The following is a 26,728-nucleotide window of genomic DNA, read 5'->3' on the forward strand; positions in this document are numbered from 1 at the left end:
GTGGTTAAGGAGAACAATGTATCACCCTCCTCTTTATAATAACCCTTTACATACTTGAATACTTGAAGACTGCTATCATGTCCCTACTCAGTCTCCTCTTCTCCAGACTAAACAAACACAGTTTTTTTCAATCTTTCCTCACAGGTCATAGTTTCTAGACTTTTAATCATTTTGTTGCTCTCCTCTGGACTTTTTTTGTTCACATCTTTCCCAAAGAGTGGTGTGCAGAACTGCACACAGTACTCAAGCTGAGGCCTTACCAGTGCTGAATAGAGTAGAAGAATTATGTCTTTGCCTTGGGCCATGTCTATACTTACAGTTAGATGGGGAACGCTGTGATTGATGCAGCGCTGTTGATTTAGCCAGGGAGGTCTCTTACCATACTTCCTTTCTTTCCTATGCATTGGGATTATTTGCTCTTGTGCCTTTAATAAAAAATAGAGAATAAAAAAGTTATGAAAAATAAAGTCATGGTCTCCAGCCACCCTCCTCCTTGTCTCCCAGTTTAAAAACCTCAAGAAACATAGGCTGGGATTTTCAAATGAATTCCCAGTTCCTATCGACTTCCAGAGGGATCTGACTGGCTACTCCCTTAGGCTCTTCTGACACTCCCATACATTCTCACTGCTTGGGAAAGGGAAGCATGAAAACCCCAACTATGCATAACAGATGGGGTACAGGATGGTAGAACCTGTTAATCATGGTGGCATCACTCCATCTGGCCATTAACACAGGTGGCTTTGCGGTTCAGTGAATAAAGCACCATGCATTCAGGCTGTGCTGATTCCTATTTATTTGACTTTAAAAATAAAAATTACAGATTTAAACCTTAAATCCTCTAGGGTTGGCCTTTCTGTCCTTCCCTTCATGGCTCTGCCTTTCTCCATTCCCAGCTTCTGCTCCTTTTTTTTTTTTTTTTAAAGCTTTTCCAGTATGTCTCCTTCTGCAGCTAGCTGGGTGAAAGGCCAGGTCTCAGCGTATTAGCCACACTACCACGTAACACTGTGTTGCTTAATGTGGCGTAGGGAGTAGCTCCCACTGGGACTGAGACATTTCTGGTCACTAGGTCAGGTGATGGTTTGGGCAAATTTCTTTGTGTTCAGCAAGTCTTTATAGCAGCTACTAGCTAGCAGAAAAATGAAAGGAAAAATACCACATGCCCTTCTTTAATAAAACTCCTGGATACTGGTTCTCTGATGCAGATAGGAAGGCCAGGATAAAGATTTCATTAGGTCTCCTTCTCTTGTCTGCAAACACAAAAATCTCTATTTACAGCCACTTTTATTCAGATTGCCTGCCTTGGTATCTATTTACTCATGTGTATTTGGACTTTATGCATGCCAACAGATATACCTGCTAATAACGCTCGTGTAGAAAAGTGGGCCCTGCTAGGTGGCCAGTCTTATTTGAGTGCTATGGACCAGACTGTAGAGCCCTTAAATCTGGTTCATGAGAACTTACTCTCATGGCAAATCAATAGGACTGTTCAGATGAGAGGGTGCTCACCAGGGTCAAAGGCCTATATGAGGATCTGCAGGTTGTGTGGCACTGGTAGAAAGCAGGGCTGCTCTGTGTTTTCTGAACATAGCAAGGAGCTAATCAGTGTATGAATAATAAAAGAATAATTCAAAACTCTATTTTGACTCTAAAGTTCCCAGTCAATATCTACCAATTTATAAGAAATTGGCCACCATGAACTAATCAAAATATGAGTAACAAAATGAAACAGAATAGAAAAATCGCATTCCCATGGAGAGGGAAAAAAGGTGGCATATTTAATGAAAATGTTATATGTCCTTGTAGTGGGGTGGTTACCCGCTCCGGCCCTGACAGGGCTGAGGCCAGCCCTGGGAGAGGGCTGGGGCTGTGGGAAAAGCCCAGGCTGATTAAGGGAGCAGCCGCGGCTGTGACGAGCTCAAGCAGGCCCAGCTGGCCCCTATAAGAGGCTGCACCAGGAGCCCAGTCAGGCTCCCTCTGCCTGAAGAGGGAGAAGGGCCTGGCCGCAAGGTGCGGACACCCAGATTGGAGCAGGGCTGGGGAAAGGCGAGAGGAGTGAGAGCTCCAGCCTGGAAAACCTAAGGGCTGCAGGCCTGACTACAGGCCAAATAGGTGCAGGGTTGCAGAGGAGCAGCCCATGGGTAGGCGGAGGCAGCAGGTTCAAAATGCCCTTGCCCGTGATGTGTGGCGTATACACTGCAGTCTGCCCTGATATAAGGGGCTAAGTGGGGACTGGCAGTAACCCAGACTGAGGCAAGGTAGGGTTTGAGGGTGAGGGTTCCCCTAGTTGGGGAGACCCAGAACCTGAGTGTGTGGGGGTACTGCCAGGGGGGCAGCACCCCAGAGAAAGGGATACCGGGTCTTGGGAGGGACATGGGGGGCCGGCAGTAAGGTGAATCACTGGCCTGCAGAGAGTGCTCCGGTGGTTGGATGAGCTAATTCCTGATGGCAGGAGGTGCCACAGGGGTGAGTCTGAACCTTTACAGTCCTTCTTGGAAGCTTTGTTTAGTTGGGCTTTGAAATTAAATTCCTATTCCTTTCTAGAGCACGGTTAGTGCTTTAATTCACTGCTCTGAATAAGGCTGTTTGTATTGCCAAATGGGTGCAGGTTTTTGTAGTGTAGACTTGCTGAGCAAAGTAATGATGGCTTCCTTTGAGAAGGCTGGCTTTTGTCAAGCAGTGTTTTGCCTTTATATATAGTGTGTGTGTGTGTGTGTGTGTGTTTTCCCCTGTTTCCTTTAAGCATAGTGTTATAATTATATTCATTAAAGGGTGAGAGATTTTACTTTTCTATTCTTTGTAAGATGTATTTGTCTTCCTTGCTGCTTCTAGACCACTGCACTGCTTCTGCATTTATATCCAGAACGTTTAAAAGTAGGGGAAAGAAAGGGGGGAGGGGGAATGAATTCATCAGGGCAGAGTACACAGCCAAAGGGGAGTCTGCCTTGCTTTGCTTTGACTGCACTCTAAAACCACAGAAATTTTATTTTCAAATTTGAGTGTGAATAAATTGAACTATCATGTCGAGCTTGAACAAAATAGAAGTATTGCAAACGTTAGGCCTCAAACTTCTGTATTCTGCAAAATGCAAGCCTTGCAAAAATAAAGCTTATGTTTGTGACTTGTGGTCAGGAAACGAGGCGACCAGATAGCGATTTATGCTGATTCCTATGTAATTATCAATCCAAAATTACCCACATTCAAAATCTGATTGGCTACAGAAAATAAATAGGCATAAAAATTAATTATGCATCAATTATACAATGAGGGCAACCACATAAATAAAAAGAAAAGGAGTACTTGTGGCACCTTAGAGACTAACAAATTTATTTGAGCATAAGCTTTCGTGAGCTACAGCTCACTTCATTGGATGCATTTTCCTGTAGCTCACGAAAGCTTATGCTCAAATAAATTTGTTAGTCTCTAAGGTGCCACAAGTACTCCTTTTCTTTTTGCGAATACAGACTAACACGGCTGCTACTCTGAAACCTGTCACATAAACAATGCGACCCACCCTGATTAATTGGTCTGTTCTAAAACATGGCTGTTAGACCAGATGAAAAGGCGAAGGCACGAGAGTATTTGTGTGTCATCGGTCATACCTCACCCACATCCCCTGAACCGAAGGGACGTGCACTTCTCTGTCTGTACCCGGCCAGTGTGGAAAACGGCCGACTGAAGGGCAACGTATTTTTTGGACGAATTCAGGGTAAGTCTATGGAATAAAAAAGTCTGGTTGCTCAACCCGAATTGATCATAGTCGTATCAATACCATAGTATAAAATCAATAGTAAATTTGCATGTGTTATTGCTTGTCTTTTACATAGTCCTAGCAAATGTATGTCGCACTGTCGTTCATCAGCTTTATGTTGCCTTTAAAAACATCAGGAATATAGGGCTGGTGAACAAGAGTTTTATCTATGCTTGTCTTGGGGGCTTTTAGTGTAACCTGCCAGGACCAGCATATGTAGAGTCACTGTTCAGGAATTCGCAAATGGTCCACAATATTACTTGTACTTGTCTTCAGTATAATCTGCCTTTTGTATTGATTCTTATTCAGTGTTGGTCTTTGGTTTTTCTTTTCTTTATGCTGTTATTATAGTCTAAAATCATTAAATGCTTTTCTTGAGGAATAATTAATAGGTCTTAACCTCATTACATCTGTGTTGGGTGGTGGGAAGTAGCAAACACCCCAGGGTGAAATAGGGCCCTGAGGCGTACCTCCTTCTTCCTTGATCTCCACAGAGTTATTTTAAAAAAAAAAAAAAATTTATAATGAGCAAATTTAGTACTGGTGCAAGCTTTCATGAGAAGTTCCTTAAATTTGCATGATTTCAGTTAGACAGCTAATAATGGCAAAATACTTGAAGTTACTGATGCTCTCATGGCTTGGTATGCTCACTGGAGTTACTGGATAATTCCCCTGAAATACACAGGCCAAGGTCTTGTTCCGTCGGATGAGATAAGATATCCTGATGTCAACTTGTCCAGTCAAGACCATTTATGATGTTTCAAACAGACTTTCCTTCCCATTTCAAGGATTTCTTTAGTCCAACGTTACATCAACTTGTGACTTAATGAAAGTCTTCAGAGGTCATTTCACTGTCATTTTCCAGACTAAAACTAACTCAGTTTGCAATGCATTTCACTCTGTTTTCTGCTTGTTTCTATCAACCATCCTGCTGAAAACATATATAGGTCACAAAGGCTCTTTTCACTCCCTTTGGCTCAGCAAGACTTAACATCTAGCTCAACTTTGTAAAACAATCTTAAATTGTACATTTCAGCTCAATCATTTTTCAGCATCCCTAAAATCTACCTACTTATTCAGGTGCCTATATAGTATACATACAGCTTTAGTAACTCCAGCCTGAATAACTTTAATGACTCCAGCTTGAAAAGTGTAACCCAAATCCACTGAATTTTAAATGCTACTCATTTTGCTAATCTCACCTCAATTTTTGTGACTCTAATTTATCAAAAGGTGACAATAAATCTCCGGGGCTTGGGGTTGCTGAGTTATTCAGGTGAGGTGTGTGTGTTTTTTACAGAAGAGAAAATAAAATCTGTTTGGACAAGCTTCCAGCCAGGCAAAAATGCTGCAATTGTTTGAAATAGCCTGAAAAATCTGATCCCCTTATGTCTCTGCTGTACCAGCAAAGCATGAAAATAAAGATCTAATTGTTCAAGTGATCAGAGAGAAGTACACTTGGGAATGTTTTGTTCTTGAAAAATAAGATGTGCAAGTTTGAAATTACCCACCACTTGCACATAGACACTGGAAAGTTACATGGCCGCTGTAACTGGTAACAAATGGCTGGGATCTCCAGTTCTTGAGGGTACCAGGTGAAAGGATCTTTCGGTTTTCCATCACCCCCATCCCTCAAAAAATTACTTTCATCTTAATAAATCATGATCTTTTAAAATGTAAAGTGATTGAAATGCTTGTTGCCTACATTTGCGCGCGCCCACCGGAATCTGCTAGCCTGGACCCTTTGCTGATGTGGAATCAATGAGACTTAGCACATGTGCAGGGGTTGTGTGCTTGCCAAGCTTGATGTGGGATCGGGGCCATATTGAATTGAACTATGAAGTTGTTCACAAGACAGTCCTGTGGAACTGCATTACCTTACACTGCAACCCTCATCCTTTCCCGCATTTCTCCACCCTGTTGTTTGTTCCCAATACTTATGGCATCACATTTAAATCTTAAACTGTAAACTCTTTATGGCAGGGACTTTTTTTGTGCAATCCAGAAGAGAGATTCCCATCTGTCTTTCAAGGATTATGTAAAAAATACTATAGGACAGTATTGCCATTCCCAACCTTTCAAAATTCACAAGTCAACTCCCCTCTCCCCTAAATCATGAGATTGGGTTCAACATCAGCAGATTTTAAAAATTAATGCATTTTTGGCTTCTCTTTATTTGTTGTTTAGAGCCTTTAGGCTTCACATTGTCAAGGTTTCCTCCATGACCATGAGGGGTAGAAACATGGTGGTATGGTTTTTTTTTGTTTGTTTTTGTTTTTTAAAACCTGAGATTTTTCACAACTCCAGGAACTGAGGTGCTAAACAACACACCAACCACTGTGAGATGCATAATAAAATTGTGAGCATTGGCAACCCTGCAGGATACGAAAGGCACCCTCCTCCTTTAAATATATGTGACTCCCTTTTTAGCACCTTTATGCCTAGCATCTCCCACTTGAGAGACTTCAAAAAAGAAAGAAAAATGACATGCCTTCTGTTTTTCCTCCTTTACTGTCTATAACTTTGTAAGAGCTATGGGAGAGTCATATTATTGCGATTATTATTTCAGCTAGATATTATGAAAAGCTTTCCAAATCTAATGATAGTTCAGGACTGGAATAGGTTACCAAGACAGGTTGTGGAATCTCCTTTTACTGGGGGCTTTTAAGAACAGGTTTGACAAACACCTGTCATGGATGGTATAGATTTACTTGGTCCTGCCTCAGTGCAGGAGGATGGACTAGATGACCTCTTGAAGTCCCTTTGGCCTGACATTTAAATGATATAATTATTCATTTATTATTTTTTTTTGACAAATAGAAATAGAATCTGATCTCATTCACACTAATGTAAATTTGTGGTAACTCTGAATTAAGTACTAGTTTTGCTTTTCATGTATGTTCTCCCAGTTTGTCACTCTATTAGTGGACTGGTATTTGTACATTTCTACGTGGTTAAAAAAAATAAGCTGTCATGGGATAAGAGGGAAGATCCTCTCAAGGACTGGTAACTAGTTATAAGATAGGAAACAAAGGGTAGGAATAAATGGCCAGCTCTCAGAATGGAGAGAGGCAAATAGTGATGTCCTCCAGGGGTCTGTACTGGGACAAGTTCTATTCAACATATTCATAAATGATCTGGAAAAAGGGGTAAACAGTGAGGTGGCAAAATTTGCAGATGATACAAAACCACTCAAGATAGTTAAGTCCCAAGCAGACTGTGAAGAGCAATAAAAGGATCTCTCAAAACTGGTGACTGGGCAACAAAATGGCAGATGAAATTCAGTGTTGATAAATGCAAAGTAATGCACATTAGAAAACATAATCCCAACTATCCATATAAAACGATGGGGTCTAAATTGGCTGTTGCCACTCAAGAAAGATCTTGGAGTCACTGTGGATAGTTCTCTGAAAACATCCATTCAATGTGCAGCGGCAGTCAAAGTGAACAGAATGTTGGGAATCATTAAGAAAGGGATAGATAATAAGACAGGAAAATATCTTGTTGCTTCTATAGACATCCATGAATCAACCCCATCTTGAATACTGCATGCAGATGTGGTTGCCCCATCTCAAAAAAGAGATATTGGAATTGGAAAATGTTCAGAAAAGGGCAACAAAAATGAATATGGGTATGGAACAGCTTCCATATGAGGGGAGACTAATAAGATTGGGACTTTTTGGCTTGGAAAAGAGACAACTAAGGGGGGTTATGATAGAGAGCTATAAAATCATGACGGGTGTGGAGACAGTAGATAAGGAAGTGTTGTTTACTCCTTCTCATAACACACAAACTAGAGGTCACCAAATGAAATTAATAGGCAGCAGGTTTAAAACCAATAAAAGGAAGTGTTTCTTCCCACAACACACAGTCAACTGGTGGAACTCTTTGCCAGAGGATGTTGTGAAGGCCAAGACTATTACAGGGCTCAAAGGACTAGATAAATTCATGGAGGATAGGTCCATCAATGGCTATTAGCCAGGATGGGCAGGGATGATTTCCCTAGCCTCTGTTTGCCAGAAGCTGGGAATGGGTGACAGGATGGATCACTTGCTTTCTTGCTCTGTTCATTCCCTCTGGGGAACCTGGCATTGGCCACTGTCGGAAGACAGAATAGTGGGCGAGATGGATCTTTGGTCTGACCCAGTATAGCCATTTCTTATGTTCTCCGGGGAAAGGAGTTAGGACTAAAATGAGTCTACTTCACTTTTTTGAATAAATTCCTACAACTGGTAGCAAATCACTACTCCATGAAGGGAGGCGGGGGAAAATGATCATGTATACAATTTTCCTTATTAAGAAGTGAGATTTCTCAGCCACACCTAAATTCTGTGCCTGCAAAACTTGTGTTGATATTCATGTGCTCCCTCAATAAGCTGCCAGTTTTGGATCTGAATTGCAAAATGTGATTCATCAAAATAATTGTAACGGCTCATTTTACAAATATTATTTAAACCACTGTAATGTAATTTTATAATGAAAGTATTGCATAAGAATTTCAAAGTGCAGCCAATAAGATCAGTCAAACACTTTGGAAAAACCAAGCACTTTATCTCTAATTAGCTAGCTTTTATTTATTTATTTATTTTTTTAAGAACAACAGGGAGGGTAAGGTAGCCACAACATACCAAAAAGATGCCTGAAGCCATTTCTTTCTGCTGTGAGTAAATAATTGATTTTTAGAAAAATTCAGCTTCTGCATAGGCATTTCAATTACCTGGAAAATGACAAAACACAGAGGTTAATGGCTGTAAAATATTTAAAGAAAAGGCGTTTGTCTCATACCCCAATCATTTAGCTTCACTGATGATTTCTCTCTTGAAAAAATGAGAAAATATAACAAGCACAATGTTTAAGCCCTTCAGAGATGCCTGCTACGAAAAGTGTGATTTATACAAATGATTCTTTCATTAGAAAGACCGCATGTGGCATCCACTCAATGAGTGAAAATTGAAAGGTTCTTCCTTGGGTGCCCTCAAGGCGAACTAGACTGGTAGTACTGACAAATACATGCCTATGCTGAAGATCAAGTAGCTCAAGTAGCAGAGGGCCAGCATAAGGCACGTACCCAATTTAAGTCCCTCTTAAGTCTTGAGGTCTTAAGAGGTTCATGGGCATGTGCTTGCCCTTTGCAGGGAAGGTGGACTTTACACTCTGGGAGTGCCCCGAGACCAGGTCATCCCAGCTCCAGCCCCATCATGCCAGGGAAAAGGGCCAGAGCAGAATACAGGGGCACAAACAAGCCATATCCAGCCAGGGGAGGAGGATTCCCTCAGGCAGTCACTGTGGAGGACAGCCAATAATCCTACCCTCTGAGGATGCCTTTACAAGCCCCGGCATCGGGGGTATGCCACAAGAAGGACTGCAGCAGCATTGTGATTTTGGGCAGTACTGTGGTTCATGAGGCAGCTGCTGTTAGACAGGCAGAGCTGGGAACTGGACCCAAATTTCTGATCCTCTCTCTGGCCCCTTAACCAGAGCACCGGCCTTCCTACCTTTTCATAAGACTGGCAGCGCATCAGTGGCTCTCATGAATGTATCTTTCGACATTCCCCATCATTGTTTCTACCCCTTGTTGCCTTTCCTCTGGGCTGCGACTGACCTCCGTGAACAGAGTGTTTGGACAATGTCCATTCAAGTCACTGTGTGCAGTGGATTTTCTTCCCACTATGTGGGAATGGGAAGCTTTCTTCTCCTTACGTGCGTATGTTTGTTTTTCTCTGAGCCATTTGGCTGCCTCTGTCTTTAATCTGAGGACTATGACTCAGACGTATTCTTTTCAAGCACAGAGGCAGCTAAGCCTATGGTGCTTGGTTAATTCATAGCTGATTTTTTTGTTGGTTGGTTGGTTTTCCATGAACTAATTTAGCATCAAAATTCACCATGTTGTGCACAGTTCTGCTGCCTCTTTGGAGTTTATCCCTTGTCTTGAGACAAATATCACAGCCGTACACATTGACATGACAGTTGTTGGCACGGTGTTTCTATGCTGGGCTTTTTGTTTCTAGTTCTGTACTGTAGCCCTTTCCTTTCCTTTTCTACTAAGAAACCAAACTGAGAAATCTCCTCCTGTGTCATCTGATGTTTTCGGTTTCAGCCTGTTAAGGTTGCAGTATATTTCTGGGTTGCCACCAGAACTGTGTGGCTTTATTTGTTTGTTTTAGCGGGAATAGAGAGGTGAAAGATGCAGACTGGAGTCCTCTAGTCATTCAACTAACAGACACAACACAAGCTGTGGTATTGTACATTTTTCCCAGGGATTCCTTAGTTGATTTTGCTCTAACGGGGACATTCTGAGGTGTGCTCAGTTGACACAGCTCATTTAGTCCTTCACCTTTCTCCACGGGCCATTTGTAGTGGTGACTTTGAGATGCGGGAACGGGACTAAAACTCCAACAATTCCCCTCTCAAATGCCAGTAGCTTGTGGTTATTAACAGGGGCTACATCCCAACCAATGAAAAGGCCTCTAACTCATTCATACTCACCTACGCCAGCTCCTTCCCATAACAGTTTATGAAGAAAATGCCATTAAAAAACTGCTTCAAAAGGGACCCACTGCACAGTATTTACCAAAAATCAAACTTAAAAATATATTTATGATCAGCACAATTACTGCTGACTATCTCCGCTGGTGGCAGGAGCCTTGACCAGGAATTTTCCTGGGTTCTCAGAGTGCATAAGGTCTGTGATCATTTCTTCTGAATTTATCTCTAATGTAGCAGAAATGAGACACTTCTTGGAACTGATTAGATAAAAGACATAAAGAGATGTTACTGTAAGTGAGGAGCTGCTGTGGATTCGCCCATGGGCATTGAAATCCTGGTAATTTATTTTACTGTTATCCCTTAGCAAAAGAAGCCTCCACAGCAATTGAGCCTCATCCTATCCAGGAACTGCGAAATCAGTGGAAATGGGGGTCTTACTATTGAAACTGGGGTTAGGGCACCTATTTCTGCCTTTGGGTGCTCACACAACACATCGGCAATCAAGACCAGCATCTGAGCATTAAGTTGCTTACCTGAGCACTCAAGTGGAGGACACGTGTCCCCATTTCAATACTGAGCCCATAGACTTTTTTTTTTTTGTAAAAGGAGGTGGCAAGGTTCCTTTATCATATAAAAGCATTCGGTGCTGAAGCCCCTGAGGGAGTGCTGTGTGGAGCGCAGGATGAAGAATTTACCAGGACTTGTATTTATTACAAGGTAGAGCTCAGGTTAAGTTCTGCTTTACCAGCCCTAGCAATGGCTACCGCTGTCACAGCTGCAATTAAATTCCAAGTAATGCCAGAAAGAGACCTCTGAGACTCTACTGGGCTGAGACAGTGATGCTCGCACTTAATCTGATGCTGAATATGAAATTATAGTTGTCTGATCCCAACATGGGTACAGTACTGAGAACTTGACAGCCAACACTGAAAACCATTTGAGGCTCATTTTTCATTCAAGTAGCTGTAGTTCTGCTTTTGGATTCATAGTCCCCAGCTTCAAGCCCCGCCAGGGACAGACTCCTGCTACTATGCGGAAAACAGCAATGGTGGTGTACTCTTTACAGAATTCCGTGAGCTCTGCATGATGCTTTGGTTTTGTGTGATCTTTGATCATTATACCTCAGCTCTGGGAAATGCTTTGGTTCTCCTTTTGCTTCAAGAAAAGGAGTACTTGTGGCACCTTAGCCTAACAAATTTATTTGAGTATAAGCTTTAGACTGAATGCATCCAATGAAGTGAGCTGTAGCTCACGAAAGCTTATGCTCAAATAAATTTGTTAGTCTTTAAGGTGCCACAAGTCCTCCTTTTCTTTTTTGCAGATACAGACTAACACGGCTGCTACTCTGAAACCTTTTTGTTTCAGTTAACTTTCCTTTTTCACTTTCATCCTTTAAAATTTATACTTGTTCTATTCACTTTCATATTTCGGATTTACTTTCTTTTAAAATTCTGCTTCAGTGGCTTACGGTGAGACTTTGAAGACGTCTCTCCCTGTCTTCAACCTTTTCACAGGAACAAAAACCTCTCCTTTGCAACCAGAGGGAGGGATACATTTAACTCTCTTACTGCTATGTGTTATCTATTTACCTCCCTGTTAACTGCAATACCAAATAAAGCAGCATGTAATCAAGGTAGACTGTCCATTGATTCCGTATCCCTTTCAATAGGAATTAGGTGGCAATGGGTTGTCTGGCAGGAATTGAGTGAAAACAGCCTGCGTTCATTAACATACAATAGGTTTTTCTCAGGTTTTTTAAATAAACCAATATATAAAATGATACAAAAACAACTAAGGATGGATACCACCTAGTATGTCATCTAGTCCAGTGATTCTCAAACTAGGGCCAGCACTTGCTCAGGGAAAGTCCCTGGCAGGCCGGGCCAGTTTGTTTATCTGCCGTGTCCGCAGGTTCGGCTGATCGCGGCTCCCACTGGCCGCGGGTTCACCGCTCCAGGCCAATGGGGACTGCAGGAAGGGTGGCTAGCACGTTTCTTGGCCCGTTCTGCTTCCCACAGCCCCCATTGGCCTGGAGCGGCGAACCGAGGCCAGTAGGAGCCGCGATTGGCCAAACCTGTGGATGTGGAAGGTAAACAAACCAGCCTGGCCCGCCAGGGGCTTTCCCTGAACAAGTGGTGGCCCTTGTTTGAAAATCACTGATCTAGTCCACCCAGCACAGATGAACAGTACTGGTTTGGTTCATACTTTCACGGAAAAATGACCCCAGAGCACTTATTCATAAGAGCAGGCGACAACTCCAGTATTCTACCCAATATCTGCACTCTTTATAAAAACAAGTTTGACTGCACTTAAGCTATCGGGGGTGCTCCATTTGCCTACAGAGCCAATAGCCAATGTTCACTGCCATACTTTCACATTGTTCTGATTGCTTTCCAAAGAGCTTTGCATTAATGTCTGTACTGCATAAAACCAAGTTGCAGTGTAATCTAATCTGCAAATTTACTTCCGTTCTAAATTCACCTGAGTTAATCTATTGAAGGTGAAAGTGACTATGCTATTTCTTTGTGACCTAGTTGATCACCTACTGAGTAATGCAAAGAGAATTAACACAAAAATCAGTATAAGCCTCTGGAATAAATGTACTGCTTGAATGGAGAACATGCCTTTGTACATGCATGGACATATACATAGTGAAACAATATATCCAATGCTAAACAGAAGGAAGACTCTGTGGAGAAGCTGACCATGACGTTAAAACAGTTTCTGGAACTGCCACTAAAACATGCTCCTTGCATGGCTTGTGTTAATAAAAGCCTTCTCCAAGAAGGGCCTTTTTTCTCTGAGTTACAAATTTTTCCAAAGTGGAGCAAAGGTTCAGTGGAGAAAAATATCCTTATGCACAACCCTGAAAAGGGCTTTCAGGACAGCTGTTCTTGTCCCCTGCCTAAACAATGGAGTTCTTTAGCAGGCATTTACTTTCCTTTTCAGATGTGGAAGCTTCTTCACTTTTTCACTTCTTTGTAGAGATGGACTTTTTTCCCCCACCCTTTAAGTTTTTTGGGTTGTTTTTTTAAGAGAGATTTCAGCCTGGAAGACTTATTTGATTTCAACTTTAAAGGAATCTTCCAGATAGAAACTGTGGGGAATAAGTGCCATTTGTCTATCAAGTTTATGGTATTTACACAATTGCTTTTTGTTTTATTAGACCCTGACTCTACTGTTAATATTTCACTGGTATGTTAGAGGTACATAGTGGGAGGGCAGATTTTCCTACCGTACCAATTCAGACCCCATTCTTCCAGCTATTCTACCCACAGAACTCCCAGTGACATCTATCGGAGCTCTGGGTAGGGAGACTCAGGAGCATTCCCTTCATGTCCTGCCTTTGATTCTCAGAACCTGAAGACTGACCTGAGCTTTGTCATGGTGTCAGGGGTGATAGTGGCTGGCAACAGTGCACCAGGGAAAGAGGGGTATTATCTTATTAGAAACAGAATTCCTTTCCAAAGGGTCTGTATTTGACAGCAGTAGCTGTCAAACTAATGACATCTAAATAACCTGCAATCTAAATAACCTGCTGTCGTTTGTTGACATGGTAGCAACCTGTGCGTGAAAGGAGAGGAGGGACTCACTGCCATCTCAGATAAGCAGGTCGATTATAAGAATCAGGTAGGTAATTAATTGGACACAAAGCAAGTTCCAGTTCAGAGGGAGAAAAATTGTTGTTATTACAGTTACACCCACAGACTCCTCCTGCCAGGCACTGCTCAACACACAGGAAGACACTGCTCCTATTCTGAAGAGCTTAGTCTTCCTGATCTCATCTAGTTATCAGGACAGATACGCAGCCTGTAAGGACCCATTTTTCCACTTCAGTTTATGGAGGAGATTCTGCTTGTTGCCATGTCAAGCTGCACAGAACAATATGCTAGCAATCAACAATTATCTATTTAGACAATGTCATTTACCCTGGAGGTTCTCGGAGCGCTTTATAAATGATGGTATTTGAATGCCTCACTCCTATTGATTGGCTGCATGGTCAAGCAAAGCTCCCATTAAAGTCAATTGACAGCAGGATTTGACCCTATGTACAGAGAGGAATCACTTTGCCACTTAAACATAGCCGCCACTGGCACTCCAGTCCTTCCCAGGCTTATGTGTCAGGTCAGTGATTAACAAATTGGCCTCTGTTAACCCCGGCCTTCCCACTGTGAAACAAATGGGTCAGGCCTGGCAGAGAGCTGGAATGTCTGTTTGGTGCCCCCAAAGGTAAAAACAATGAGTGCCCAGTGTCAGCTCTTTCAGGAGCCCATTAGGAGCTGTCCATGCAGAGTTTGGCAAAATCTCTCTTTGGCATTATGTCATGCAGTCAAACTTGCTATGTAAGAACCTGCAACTCACTCCCTGGACTCCATGTAGGAAGCATGGCCCAGTGGTTAGAGTGCTAGCTGGGGTCTTCTGAAATCAGGTTTGATTCTCGCTCTGCCACAGGCATCGTGTGTGAACGTCGGCCAGTCATTTAGTCGCTCTGTGCCACAGAGTCCCCATCTGTTAAACGGGAATAACAGTATGGCCCTGCCCCATGGGGGTTGTGAGGAAAAATACATTAAAGGGTTGCTCAGATACTCTGGTAACAGGGCCCTGTAAGTACCTGTGACAGGCAGACCTGTATTTGACAATTAGTTGTGATAGGACTGTCAAAAGCCTCAATCATTGGCAGCAGCGTGAGGCCAGAGTCCCATCCTAGTGCATAGCGTTGCATTACTGTACTTCTGGGCCTGATCCTGTGCACCCTCAGCCATGACTGCAGCTGGGGGCACTTAGTACCTTGCAGGGCTGGGCTGTTGAAGAGCACACCAGGAAAGGGAGCACTGGAAGGAAGGAGTCACTGGACTCTCTATTGTCACTGGATCCTATTGACTTGCTCTCGTTGTATGATGATATGTCTCAGGACAATAAAAACGGAAGCTTTGAAGAATGTTACCATCCCACATGGCTGTTTCTAACTGACCTTTGACATGAGAGAGCTGGCGGCTTGGCTCAGCAGGATAAACATCACCCATTGCAGCAGGCCAGGAACAACACTTATGGCACTTGTTCAACATCAAGCCAACAGGGGGAGGGGAGGGAAAGAGTCAAGAGAACTCCCTGGGCTTGGAGCTCAGCCCATGCTTCTGAGCGTGGGGGAGGATCCTAACTGGCTCCTGCTGTGTGAACCAGCCAGTCTTATGGGGCCTCTCCCAGAGCGTCCCCCCCATTGAGGGGAATGGGAGTGCTTCAGTGGGTTTCGATCAGGTCCACCCTGCCTCCCATGAGCAACTGGGAGAGCGGAGGAGTAAGCTGAGCTGGAGGTAAGCTCTGGTTAACTTGGGACCAAGTAGTGCTGAATCCTCTTCATTATTATTTCTACGATGGTAGCAGCTAGAGGGCTGGCTAAGATCAGGGCCCCGTTGGACTGGGCTCTGCAGACCGGTAATAAGACACAGTTCCTGCCCTGAAGAGGGAAACGGAGGTGCACTGACTGACTTGCCCTAGGTCACCAGTAAAGCCAGGGATAGAACACCGGTCTCTTGGCTCCTAGTTGAGTGACCTAGGACCTTTCCTCTTATTGGGTTTCTTTCATTTGCTTTGCATTCAGATGGGATTACACAGGTTGTGACTGAGTGAGAATTTGCTCTTTGTATTTAAATGCATGTCTTCTTCCTTGTTCAGCTAGGCTTGCACTGGCATTTTATAGCCTGCAGATTGCATCTTGATTGGATCCCTTTTCTGTTTCTTCCCCCATTCCCCAAACACTTTTACTCAAAGCATTAATGTGCTGTCATTTTCTGCTGGTCTCCAGAAGCTGCCTGAATTTTAACACAGCTCATAAAATGCTGTATGGGTCCCTACATCGCCAACATTTTAATATCCTGCATTTGTATTGGTGGGCCCTGCCCTCTCTTTCCAGCAGGGTAATGAGGTGAGGCAAGGTACCACCCAGTAATGAATGGGGGAAGGACAAGCGGACCAATGGGCCCATCATCTAAATGCACAATCCAGGAAAGGTCAAGTCAGCCAGAGCCTCCTTCTATGACTCTCAGCCTGGAAGAGACATTTGAATTCTGAGTTCTATTGAGTTCAGCTTTATTCTTCTGAGAAATGTGAGAATGAGATAAATAGTCACAGAGCCAGGCCATGTGAATGACAAAGATTTTAACAAGGCTGGCAAATGGTGCAATTAATCTTACTCTTTCCAGCCTCTGCTACACTATGATCTCACAGTTCCTTCTCAGGTCAGGGTGACGCTCAATCCCAGCTGGAGTCTTTGATTCAGCACCGGTCAGGGCTCTTGGTCTTGTTCATTTTTCACCCCTTAGCATTTCTCTTTAGCCTTGTAATAGTGTTCAGTTCAGAACTGGAGCAGAGAACAGATTTTACTCTGTGAAAACAATGGGCAAAGCTGGGAAATGATCAGCGCCAACTTCCTTTCCCAGAACAGGGCCTCTGTTTAGCAAGCTACTTCAGCATGTGCCCAACTTGAAGCATGTGTGTAATGTCATAGGGACGACTCACCTGCATAAAATCCCGGCTGAATCGAGTCACAAAGTTCTGACCATTTTCATGGCAGAAGAAGCATTGGCCCTTCGTTCATCTCCCAAGTATCTTACCTGGCAATATTTTCCTCATTCCGATTGCATGCATAGTTTCAGAACTCAGGACTATTCAAAAGATGTGCTAACCCCAATATGCTGCACTCCGAGAGAATCTGAGAATCTCTTTGGCCTGAGAATCTCAAAGTGCTCACCACTTCCTGTGGAAGGAGCTAAGTGTTATTAGCCATTTTGTGCAGATGGAGAAGCAGGCACAGATACACAACTGCCCTCAGGGACTCAATGCAGAGGGAGGTCTGGGAATACCGCTCAAAAGTCCTGATTGCCAGTCTCCTGCATTAATCCACAGCACACATTCAATAGCAGGCACTTTCCCTTCTATACACCGGGAGTCCTAGCAACTGGGAAGGTAAATCCCTAGCCAAATAAATTATATTTTCATACCCTTGGAAACGAGACCTGTGACACATTCCTGTTCCTTTCCCAAAAAGGGATATGGTGGCATGACATCAATCACACTTAAGCCTATATTAAGGTTTTAAGTGGAATGTGAGCAATGCATTGGATCTACTTCTCACCCTCTGAATTTCACCCACCCATGGCAGTATAACAGGCCCCTTGAACATATATGGCAGAGCTGGCTCTATAGGTTAGGAACAGCTCAGTAATCTGAAAGCTGATATGTCTGCTAATATTGCAGACCAGGTTGTTATGCTCCAGAGAAGCTGTATTTGGGTAACCAAAGCAGATTGGAGGTGGAGCTCTCCCTTCTAGTCCACTGGAGATCTAGCATGTGTGGGTTGAAGGGAGAGCAGTTATTTTCTAAAGGATGTTAAATCAAATGCCAAATGTAATGCAGCTTCTTCCCAGGAGATGCTTTGCTGTAGACACTCTGCTTCAGTGATAAAGCTTTAACCAGGATAAACATCTGTGTGCTCGGACTGGAGCTGAGGAGAAAAATCCTTGTCAAGGACATTGGGTTGTGTTTGCACACATCTGAAATGTTAATTTGGAGAGGAAATTTGAATGGCGTAATTAATAACTGGAGCAGAGGAGCTCGACTTCAGGCAGGTTGTTCACTTGCACCACACCTTACGAGGTTTGGATAAACGCAGAAGTCATTTCTGGGACCGAATGAATACCCTGCCCCCATTGCTGCAGACTCTCCATTTCTGCAGTGATCGAGTGTGAATAGTACATGTCACACGAACAGGGAGGCTTAAAGGAGAATCTCAAAGCTCGTTAAGTGCCTTATTTAACAGACCCTCAGAATCCTCTTGAGACGACTATTGTTATCCCTGCTTCATAGATGGGGAAACTAAGATACAGACAGGTCAAGTGACTGGTCCAGATTCACCTAGGGCCTCATGCTGTCACCCTTCCAAAGACTGTGAGGCACTGCATGGGCCTTTTCCTGGAGTAAGGAGCTACTCAGCTTGGGAAAAGTGAGCAGATTTAGGCCCATAGGTGAATTTCACCCTCTGAATTTAGGAAAAGCACGAGGCCTGAAGCTGTGCTGGCTGCTTGCAGAGGGTGAATCTCATCCACTTCTTGTTCATTCCACTTGGCCTTCCCGTCTCCTCCACACAGCGAGCAGAGGCAAGGATCTCAACCTGGAAATATGGTATATCTCCCACAGTTATGTAGCAGGTCACATGATGCTGTTTTAGGCTAGAGGAGCAAACTAGAAAAGGGCAATCAAATGAATGTGTTGCGTTAGCAGATTGTGATGTTGGGTGAAATGAAATAATTCCCCAGCCTTGTCCCATTCTCTGACTGAGACCACACAAGGATGCAGAGAGAGATGTGTGTTTGATAAAATGCAAGGTATGCACAGCTACATGAGGGCTAGAGAAGGTTTGATCATTTCATTTTTGTGCAAAGGCCTGCTCCTATTGAAGTAATAGCAAAATTCATATGGTCTTCACTGGGGAGTAAGAGCTGAGCCATGATTTGTGTTATTACAGCCTTCAGCATTGCTGTTTTGAGCTGTGATCTCCTCAGGCCTCCCTAGCAGAGTGGTGGTGAACTTGGACAGGAGACCTGAAGAGAGAACCCCTGAGGGCTGCAGGAAATGGCACTGGTGGGTTGGGATGCTGTGCCCTGGAAGCAATTAGGTACCCAGCACCCCAATGTGCTACCGGTACGATGGCTTATAAAATGATTTACTTTTCTTGTAAGTTCTTTGGGGCAGGGAGTGTGAGGCAGGGCCTCTGTATCGGTAGCTATGTAAAGAGTTAACAGATAACGTGCCAATAAGTGGCACTGAAGAGTACGTGCCATAGTTCCTAAGTTTGACGGACCCAAACTGGTGTTTTGTTTTGTGTCCTGCAAATGGCTTCCTCTACGTAGCTTTTCACACCAGCTAGTCACAGGTGTACAGGGTGTATTTAGCACAACTGAGCCCAGATCCCCTACTGAGGCCTCTAGATACTATGGCAACAAACAACCACAACAGTAGCTTGGGATCCCTAAAAGGGGAGTGCTGGTGTATACATATGAGGAGGAGTTATTATTATTGATGTTGTGTAGGGGGACTTGATGTGTGATCCTCAGTAAAGCCCTTGTGTTTTATCTCATCCTCATGCCATATAGAGGATACAAGCCCTGCTTTAAAGAGGCATATTCATTTATGGGGAAGTTCCATGTTTATGGCTCTCAAGGCAAATGTACCTTCAAGCTCAAGGGTTTATGGCAACAACCCTTGGATTTTTATTTTTTCTTAACAGCTTTGGGATTTGTAACACCCAGAAAACAATCACACCCACGGGATAGCACCTAAACCAACATGCATTATGTCACTTCACACCATGTTAACCTCCCTGCATATTTTCCAAAGTAATCTGATTTGACTGTTTCCGTGCAAATTGAAAGCATAGAGGAGACAGCTGAGCTTACAGATGGGCACATAGACAGAGCTGAATTAAAAATAGTTCTGCATGTCAGGACCTGTCCATGGTAATCAAAACCACTCAGGAACCGTTGATCTCATTCAAATACACAATTTAGCAACTTTCATGATCTATATTATAGATGTATATATGTGCGTGCGCACACACACACACACACCCCAAGCACAAATAGTACATCTAGGCCCATGATGTCGTTTTTGTGTGTGTACTTTGTATGTGTAGATAGATCTATCTCTTGGGTGGCTACTAAATGCTTGTGAATGTACAGTATGTTGACAGTCCTGCACACTTCAGGGCTAGAGACTTAGGCTGAAATTTCCAAAGTCACCAAGACTTTGAACTTCCAAATCTCATTAAAATTAATGGGGACAGGTGTCCAAATGCCAAGAGGCAGCTTTGAAAACCTCAGGCATATGTCTTTGCTGCCCCTTCAGTGTCTAGGATTCTGTTTACTGGTATCACATGGGAAGAAGTGTCTTAGCGCTGACAGACTTTTAGAAAAATGCATTGATCAAAATGGGCTCAAGGGGTCTGAAACTCCCCTCTTTTCCCCCTAATGTACTTGCGAAGTTTAAAGACATGTCTCACAGCTTTTTGACAGAGAAATCTCCAAGGTGGTGAGTGGGGGAACAGGGCTCAGGAATAGATAAGGAGGCTTGGAGCCTTTCACCGCCAGCTCCTGGGTTCGAAGCAAGCTGGCAGGGAGTCGATGTCCTTGCTATTTGGCAGCTGTTCCCTGGCCTGTGTGAAGTAAATGAGCAGACTTCAGCCACACTGGGCTCTCAGGGGAGCGGTTCCCACATCACAAAAAACCCCCTCCCCCATTGGCACAAATTGGTACCCAGGCTGGCAGTCCCAGCAGCAAGGCCAGGAAGCGAACGGAGAGTCATTGAGTCCCTTGCTGTCTCTGCAGGGGTGTGGCAGGCTGAGCTGAGCCAGTATCTGGTGCTGGTGGTTACAGGGAGGATGTCCCCACCCCCCACCTTCACTGTTCTATGGAAAGGTTGTAAACTCAGCACTAAACTCACTTTAAAAATACAAGCAAGAGAAGGTGGGTGATATACTTTTTATTGAACCCCCCTCTGTGGGTGAGACAGACAAGCTTACCAGCTACACAAAGCTCTTTTTCCGGTCTGGGAAAGGTTCTCAGAATGTCACCTACACAGCCCTGAAGAAGAGCTGTGTAGCTCAAAAGCTTGTTTCTCTCATTAGAAGAAGTGGGTCCAATAAAAGATGTGATCTCACGCACTTTGTCTCTTAACATTCTGGGACTAACATGGCTACAATGACACAGTATTTAGAAATACAAGGTGGTTGTGGTGACCCCGCTCTTAACCAAGCTAAAGATCTGCCAGCTTGATTCCCTTTCCCTGAAAGCCAGAATTTGGCTAGCTCCGGACAAATTCATTTTCTTTGACAGGCTGTGGTCAGTGTAGATTGTCTTGGGCTTTATTTAACTCTTCAGATTAATACTGCCTTTTCAAAGGACCAACCCCCTTCTTGGAGCTGTCTTCTGCCATCTAATTAAATATTTCTCCTTAGCTGCCTCATTGGAAACAGCTTATCTCCCGAGTGCCTTAAATGACTCAGAAGTTGGTGCATCTTTAGATCCTGCAAAGCACCTCAAACTCCTTCCCATCCCATATCAGCTGCCTGCTACCTCCAGTACCCTTGAAATGGGTCTCTCTTACATTGCAGCTGGCTAGTGAAATGAGAAGTGTGGAATGACTGGAAATCATATCATGGTTACCCTGTTTTCTACCAAATACCCTATTTGTTGCTTTTTAGATTAATAGGACAAAGCAGTCAGTTCTGCAGATTTTTCTGGGAAAACACAGTAAGGCCCCAATTCTGCAATTAACACCATGTAGGAAACCCACTACCCCCATGTGGAAACTCATCAACTTTAATCTCTCTCCACCTAGACCCTCTCATACAGTCTGTTGCAGGACAGAGTGTGAAGTGATGTTTCCCTTAATCAATCGATAGCTGATGGTGATAAAGACCACCTAGATAAACAAACAGGCAGGAAGATGTCAGCTAGATTTAAATGATGTTAAAGAAATGAATAGTTGTGAACAGGGCTCAGGGAGAATTTATTTCTCCAGGGTGAGGAATTAAGGCCAGGATGCTGGTGGCAATACACTATATACCATTTCAGGTGTATGAATTAGCCAGGTTTCAGGTGAAAAGGGTGTGCAAAGTTCTGGTACGTGAGGTTAACTCTAACACTGCAGCATTTAGTTAGAGTGAAGAATTCCCAAGTCCTGGGGAAAGACTGGTCCCTTCTCTAGGGCCAGGGGCAGCTGCCACTTGCAGCCCTCTCCCCATGCAGCTGGCTGCTATGCCCTTCTTCACCTCCCAAGACAGGTGTCTGCCCCCATCTAAGCTCTCTGATTGTCTTTTAAGCCCTTCCTCCAGCTAGAGCAGGCTCAGACAGTGTGATGGGGCAGAGCCACCTGGGCCCAGAAATGCTCCTTAACCCCTTCTGCCCCAGTTTGAGGTTTATACACCCCATCACCATGCTTAAGCCCAGACTTGGAGGGTTGATGCTGACTATAAAGAAGGAAATCTATCTAGCCCAGTTGCTCCTTGACTTGCCGGCTGAGAATTCCAACCAGTCTCAGCTCTGCTGGTGGCTCTTGAAATGTGACTGTATTCCCGCTAGAAACTTCACTTAGACAATCAACCTGTGTCACAAAGGCTACCCGAGGGCTAGGCGGTCATCAGATGGAAATGCTGTCTTTTGACCACCACTGGCCCATGTTGGATTAAGGTATTGAACCCTGAGCATTGGATTCTGCTTTGGTGCAGAGGTCTGCCAAGCTCAGGGTCCCTGTGAATCTCTATGCTGGCTAGTATACCAGTGGCAATGTCTTCTGGCAAAGCAAAGGGGGAGTGTGAAAAACTGTTCTGAAACTGTGCAAAAGAGTGTGCTCAAAGGAGAACAAATGCAAAGCAGGGGAGAGAAAGCTAAGTAAATAGGAATGCCAACCTTTGCCTCCAGCCTTCCCCATGGCAATCACTACAGTACATAGAAGGCACAAAAGGCCAAGGGGAGACAAGAAAGAACATTGGGTGGAAGGGCAAGTGGAGAAAAGATGATGATAAAAATTTTAAAAGAAAATGAAATAAATACAAGGAAAAAGCCAGGCTGCATCCCAATAGACTGCAGGGTCCAGTGAGCAGATGTGACACACACGCACAAAGGTAAAACACCCTGCTTCCTGAATAATACAAAGATCAGAGCACAGGTGATAAGAAATGGAAGGAAGGGTAAAATTTGAATGCAGAAATTACTGAAGGGAGTAAACTGCTGGCAATATGCTATTTTGCTATGCTAATAAAGAGATGAAAGCAAATTGAACAGGAGCAGAGACTGGCAAAAGTCTTATTTTTGTTGGAAAGAATAAGAGGATAAATGTTTTTTTAACATTTTATGAAGTCACAAAATAAAGCAAAGAGACTCAGAACATCAAGCTTATAGATGAGAAAATTAAAGTACATAAAATATTTATTCATTTGTGCTTAGTGGCTGTCAGCCATGCATGCATTTGTAGAAATGGGATGTTTCTGGGCATAGTTATAGACTCTTTCCCCCACTCCTCTACTCCACAGATGAACAGGAACAATTTAGTAAATAGCAGCTGAATATGCAGTTCGTTTTCCACATTCCATTAATATTTCATTTCTTGATACCCTCAATATAAAATGGGAAGTTTGGTGTAGAACATACTTTTTTATTATTATATTAAGAGGGAAGAATGTGGCTCCAGGCCAATAATCAAGATTAACCGGCATCTGTATTAAAATGTGGTGGTAATGTTGGTAAAAGGTGCCAGATTGACAGCAGCCCTGTAGTAATCAGCAGAAACCAGTTCAACAGTGGCAGCACAAAGTTACCTCTCAGGACCAGCTCTGCAGGATGCTTTTTGTGTTTCTTGCTGACATTGCAAATGAAGATGGTAATTGTAGTGGCAAATGTGGGCCAGCTGCCTGCTGGGAAATGCACTGAGACCCCTGCAGTTCATTTCACAGTGTGGAGACAACAGAGCAGCCAACAGCTGGTAATTTCCATGGCTGAACTCATTATTGTGATTGGAATGGTGGCTTTTAATGAAAATGTGATTAAGTATATCTGATCAGTGATCCCATTAAAATCAATGTACCTTTTAAATACTTTCACACCTTTTGTCAGTTCTTCCCCCTACTTCCCAATTATGGACCTGGGGCTCAGTCATTTGAAGTGAGACTTTAACATGATGTCTTAATGTTACCTCGTATCAAAGGGGAATTTGATGTTCGTTTTAAGAATACTACAAATGCCTGGAACAGGTCAGTTCCAAAAACAAGACAGTTCAACTGCTGGCTTCACCCCAGGCTGTGCCCCATTAGCCTAAGGCAATGGTCTGAAAGGCAGCTATTGGCTTCTCTGTTTCACATCACTCTCCTTTTCTCTTGCCAGTTGTATGTGATGATTTTTTTTCTTTTTTTTAAGAAATCTGTCCACAAGGAGAGAACAAGGGCGACCCCATTAATGGAGAGAGAGAGAGAGAGCATGTTGTAAGATGAAGTAACCACTCCAAAGTCAAAGTAATACCCTTTTATGACTGAGCATGGAAGGGCAGATTTGTGGTTTTTAATTCTGAAAGGCTCAGTTTTAAATTGTAATAATAAACATGCCCAGTTATACAGCAGCTGGAGAACAAATCTGCGGCATATTCAGCCTGATTCCAGCTACAGACAACAGCCAGCCAGGAGAGCCTTTGAAAGGGTCCAGGGCCCAGTACAAGATGAAAGATCAACAAGAGCATGGATTGTTAGGTGGAGGAGCAGCAAATCTATAGGATATTGTCTGGAGTTGCTGGCTGGGGAAGTTGGAATAATGTCTCCCATTCCTCCTACCACATGTGGCAGCAGTGTTTGCAGGAGGCCATGGGATCTGTAACATATTGTGCTACATACGCAACAGGGCCTTATTCAGCATCCCCTTGAAGGATCGTGATGCTGTGAGTTTGGCACCAAGGGGAGCAGAGGAGATTCTGAGGGCTAGCAGCTACAGAAACATTTTGCTGCTCAGCCGATCTCCCATCTACTAAATGGAACATGAGCATGAGGTTTCAGTTGTCATCAGCTCATCCTTGTCAGGAGTTGGGCTGTATTTGGCCCTAGGCAACGGGCAGGTTATTAGCCTCTAGCCTATTACTAATTTTAATTTGTTTGATGGGGAATTCCATTAGCTCCAGTACTCTGGTTCACATCACTTGGTATCTGTTGAATGTGTTTATTCTCCTGACAACAGAATTTTGAGTTTACCAGTTGCATTTTCCTGTATTGGGTAACTTAGCTCTTGTGTAGTTTGTCATTTCCCTCCACTCTCTTAGAAGCAAGCATTTCTTTCCAGTCATTAAACCAGCTATATTTATTTTTCCCTTTTCTGTAGCTTATGTTGAACATGCAACACCTGGCAGACAGGAGGAATGGAGAGGCTAATGAATACCCTTTGGAACAAAACACCACCTCTCATCTTACCACATTCCTTACATGATTGCCAGGCTGGGGAGATGATCAACTCTGAAAACACTCACATGTTCAAAGCCAAGAGATTTATAGTGATCTCATCACAGGCCCACAAAGAACTGTGCTCTTTGGTACAATGTTGCACCTGAAATCCGTTTGAGGAGAGATTGGCAGAACTGCTGAGGGTGCCCTGAACCTTCAGCCTTTGTTGTTTGTCAACCCACTAGTTTTGTTGCTTGTCTCTTGTTTGAAGAACATGAGGAATAGTGCCACATAATTGATGGAAAATATAAACGTTTCACCTACTGTTTAGGACAGATGAGTGTGTAGCCACACCTTGCTCTGAACCTGTCAGGGTGGGTGAGTTCAGTGTGCAAAGGGAACAGAGCGGATTGGATCAAGGGGCTGAGTTTCAGTCTGGGGCACTTCGGAGTGGTCTCAGGAACCCAGTTTTCCTAATCCTACTTGTATGTAGTGATGGGCAAACCTCAAAGGTTTGGAAGATTAGTTCAGTTCAAATAAACAGCCAACGCGTGTGTGTGTGTGTCTCAACTATAACCAGCATCTCCAAAGCTGGGCTGGAGTTTTCAAGAGGATGCAGCCTCTCATCAGATTCTGGCTATTTCCTACTTCTGATCAAGCTGCAGTCTGGAAATACAGAGACAACATCACAAAGGAAAAATGTTGGGGCTAAAATGCTTCTAATGCCATAAAGGATCCACGTGTAACCTGCACTTAGAGAATGGGTCTTTGTCCTGCTTTAGAAGCTGGGCTATGTAAGAGGTTAATGCTGATAAATCCGCTAAATGTGCTAACCAGAGGACTCATTCCTTTTAGATTGAATGATCATGATTTCTGGTTTTAATGGTGAAGGTTTATAGTTTAAGCCCCACTGTTGATCAATGGAGATCATTTTTTGGTTATTTGGGTTTGAGGTTGGAATGAAGTTCAGGTTGGTTGTTAATTTAATGAAATATCAAGGGTGTGGTTTTTATTACACCACTGGTTTTCCGTGGGTCCCCGAGTTTGAGGAGAAACCATACGGAAGGGCCCCAGGAATTTCCAAACCCGGCTTCTCCATGGAAAGCATCACCTATGATGTGTGACTGGACTTTGGACGTGGTGGGAGAAAAAGTTTTTATATTCTTTCCACTCACTAATTGCACATTTCTATATAATATGGTGGTTGGAACATTAATCTCATTAAAATATACAAATATTGTTACTTATAAGCAGAATTATTTGAAATCGTACATTCTGGGAAGTTCCCTCTACCCCTTTTGATTTTTACAGATTTGAATCTTATCCTCAAATGTGTAAAGTGGGGTAACATCATTGACCTCAATTGAGCTTTGAAGATTTGCACCAGCTGAGAAGCTGCTTCTTAATTTTTAGTCTGGTGGTTTCTTTATTTAAGAAAAACTGACACGTGACTAAGTATGGAAGAAACAAGGAGCAACTGATAGAATCATAGAAGATTAGGGCTGGAAGAGACCTCAGGAGGTCAT

General features: G+C 43.4%; 1 long non-coding RNA gene across 1 annotated transcript; it reads left to right on the forward strand.

The window, feature by feature from the left end:
• The first annotated feature begins 1,993 nt into the window (after positions 1 to 1,993).
• LOC119845085 lies at positions 1,994 to 26,443 on the forward strand. Its single transcript, XR_005289498.1, has 3 exons — positions 1,994 to 2,463; positions 3,462 to 3,706; positions 25,144 to 26,443. It is a non-coding gene; the product is annotated as an uncharacterized LOC119845085 (long non-coding RNA).
• The last annotated feature ends 285 nt before the right edge of the window (positions 26,444 to 26,728 follow it).

This window comes from Dermochelys coriacea, chromosome 18 (genome assembly GCF_009764565.3).
Source record: "Dermochelys coriacea isolate rDerCor1 chromosome 18, rDerCor1.pri.v4, whole genome shotgun sequence".
Lineage (NCBI taxonomy): Eukaryota > Metazoa > Chordata > Testudines > Dermochelyidae > Dermochelys > Dermochelys coriacea.